The following is a 3332-nucleotide window of genomic DNA, read 5'->3' on the forward strand; positions in this document are numbered from 1 at the left end:
GCCTGATTGAAAATAAAATCTGGCGGCGGCTCGCCTCTGACTACTCAGTTCACAGGCGGCCAGGCCCCTCGGTTTCTTTTTTTGACCCCCGCCATTGGGGGCGCTCTGAACTAAAACAACACTTAGTTACCTACTTCTGGGAAGCCATCTTGGCTCGGACTCGGGGACTGGGTGAGAGTGCTTAAAGAATCTGAAGCCCCTGTCGGCGTTCTGTCCGACTATCTAGGTCCAGCCGGAACATACTCTCCTGTATACACTTAGGAGGCCCCTCAGTCACGACGTGAAACCCTGGAATAATGCCATATGTGGTTACGGGCAACCACCACCACCCTCTCACTTAACTGTAGGAGTAAAGCAATTTTAACAAATCAAATAAGCAAAAATTAATTATTCTAATGAGAGTGAAAGTTGCACTTTCCTAGGGTAATCCTTTATGGACACCTCACTCAAAATATCAGGACATGTATCTATTCTAGGTGCTACTAAGCTTTAGGATTCACTGCAAATTTTCCAGTAGGGGCACTGTGAATCAGTTGGAAATCAAGAACAGGACTCAAGGAGGAATTCCTTTTTTTTTTTTAAAGGCCTAATTTTGTTTGTTTGTTTGAGACGGAGTCTCGCTCAGTCACCCAGGCTGGAGTGCAGTGGGGCAATCTCGGTTCACTGCAACCTCTGCATTCCGGGTTCAAGCAATTCTATCTCAGCTTCCTGAGTAGCTGAGACTACAGGCGCCCACCACCACGCCCAGCTAATTTTTGTATTTTTAGTAGAGATGGGGTTTCGCCATGTTGGTCAGGCTGGTTTCGAACTCCAGACCTCAAGTGATCCACCCACCTCGGCCTCCCAAAGTGCTGGGATTACAGACATGAGCCACCATTCCTGGCCAAGAAATCTCTTTTTTAAAGTTGTGAGTGAGGGAATCCTTCCAGATTATTAAAGGAATTTCTCAAGGAGTAACATAATTGCATGGTCTTACACGATAGGAGCTCGAGACACTAAGGAGTCATATGAGTGATAAGACTTGGCCTTAAACTGGGTGCGGTGGCTCACGCCTGTAATCCCAGCACCATGGGAGGCTGAGGCGGGTGGATCGCCTGAGGTCAGCAGTTCGAGACCAGCCTGGCCAACATAGTGAAACCCCGTCTCTAGTAAAAATACAAAAAAAAAATTAGCCGGGCGTGGTGGCAGGCACCTGTAATCCCAGCTACTCGGGAGGCTGAGGCAGGAGAATCGCTTGAACCCAGGAGGTGGAGGTTGTGGTGAGCCAAGATCTCACCACTGCACTCCAGCCTGGACAACAAGAGCGAAATTCCATCTCAAAAAAAAAAAAAAAAAAAAAAGACTTGGCCAAATCCATTTCCCTGTGTATCAAAATCTGTCAGCCAAGATGGGCGCGGTAGCTCACGCCCGTAATCCCAGGACTTTGGGAGGCCGAGGTGGGTGGATCACCTAAGGTCAGGGGTTTGAGACCAGCCTGACCAACATGGAGAAACCCCATCTCTACTAAAAATACAAAATTAGCTGGCTGTGGTGGCACATGCCTGTAACCCCAGCTACTCGGGAGGCTGAGGCAGGAAAATCGCTTGAACTCCGGAGGCGGAGGTTGTGGTGAGCCTAGATCGTACCATTGCACTCCAGCCTGGGCAACAAGAGGGAAACTCCGTCTCAAAAAAAAAAAAAAAAAAATCTGTCAGCCAAATTCTCTCCTGGCTACTGCTGCCATTGTATCAATTTGATGTTAGTATTAAGATTTATCAGAACAATGTGTTTGTCTGTAAATGCATATACAGATATAACCTTAATTAATAGTTTCTAGGAAGCCGGGCGCGGTGGCTCACGCCAGTAATCCCAGCACTTTGGGAGGCCGAGGCGGGCGGATCACGAGGTCAAGAGATTGAGACCATCCTGGCTAACACAGTGAAACCTCGTCTCTACTAAAAATACAAAAAAAATTAGCCGGGCGTGGTGGCGGGCGCCTGTAGTCCCAGCTCCTCGGGAGGCTGAGGCAGGAGAATGGCGTGAACCCGGGAGGCGGAGTTTTCAGTGAGCCGAGATGGCGCCACTGCACTCCAGCCTGGGCGTCAGAGCCAGACTCCGACTCAAAAAAAAAAAAAAAAAAGGCCGGGCGCGGTGGCTCACGCTTGTAATCCCAGCACTTTGGGAGGCCGAGGCGGGCGGATCACGAGGTCAGGAGATCGAGACCACGGTGAAACCCCGTTTCTACTTAAAATACAAAAAAATTAGCCAAATTAGCCGGGCGTGGTGGCGGGCGCCTGTAGTCCCAGCTACTCGGAGAGGCTGAGGCAGGAGAATGGCGTGAACCCGGGAGGCGGAGCTTGCAGTGAGCCGAGATTGCGCCACTGCACTCCAGCCTGGGTGACAGAGCCAGACTGTGACTCAAAATAAATAAATAAATAAATAAATAAATAAATAAATAAATAAATAAATATTTCTAGGATGAGAGCCTATTATCCATCTGGTACAGAATAGACCTGTCATCAAAGGAGCTGTAGATATTATGCAAACCGGAACAGGTGTGCCTGAACCAATTTCTGGTACCTACACTGATCTTAGTATGATTTCCAATGGTCTTGGCCTTCAAAAACCAATGGACATTGGTAAGACTATAGATGGGAAAAAAAAAAGAAAAAAAAACAGTGGACATTATTTCGTAACCACCATTCTTCATATGGCGTGGGAGATCCACTTTTTATAATTCTTCATGACCACTTCACTCAGAATACAGATGATTTTGCACAGATACTTTTTTTTCTCATGCTTCCCTTACAATTGGTGCAACACCCAAGTACAGAAGGTTGTAAGTTGGCTTGGATAATAGAACAAGATATAGGCATTAATATTAAAAAACTGTGCTCCAAAATAACAAAATGGCATCCTTTATTGACTCTGAAAGCAGTAGCTCTAGGCAGAATGCTGTCTTTGACCAATCCTCTAATGCTTCTCAATTGCTAAAGATTGTTTTTTGGGTAGTTCAAAAGAAAAAAAAAAAAAACCTTCTGTACAGAAACTAGTTTTTATTACTTTAGTTTTGGCCCAGAGTTAAGGGGGCAGGCTAACTCCAAATTCAACAGCTTCAAATCCTTTTTGGAATCAGGTAGGATTTTAAAAACAAAACAAAAGCATAACCAAACCAATACCCCAAATGTCTTCCAACTTCCTGTGGTGCACTGTTAACTATTACTACTACTACTGGGGTCAGAATTGAGTATAAAATGAATCCCAAAGAGGCTTCTTCATTATCTTTAATTCCCTAAGAGGAGAGTATCTACTAATGTTTGGGATACAATCAGAAATGACACATGGAGTATGAA

This window comes from Symphalangus syndactylus, chromosome 8 (genome assembly GCF_028878055.3).
Source record: "Symphalangus syndactylus isolate Jambi chromosome 8, NHGRI_mSymSyn1-v2.1_pri, whole genome shotgun sequence".
In the NCBI taxonomy this organism is placed as follows: domain Eukaryota; kingdom Metazoa; phylum Chordata; class Mammalia; order Primates; family Hylobatidae; genus Symphalangus; species Symphalangus syndactylus.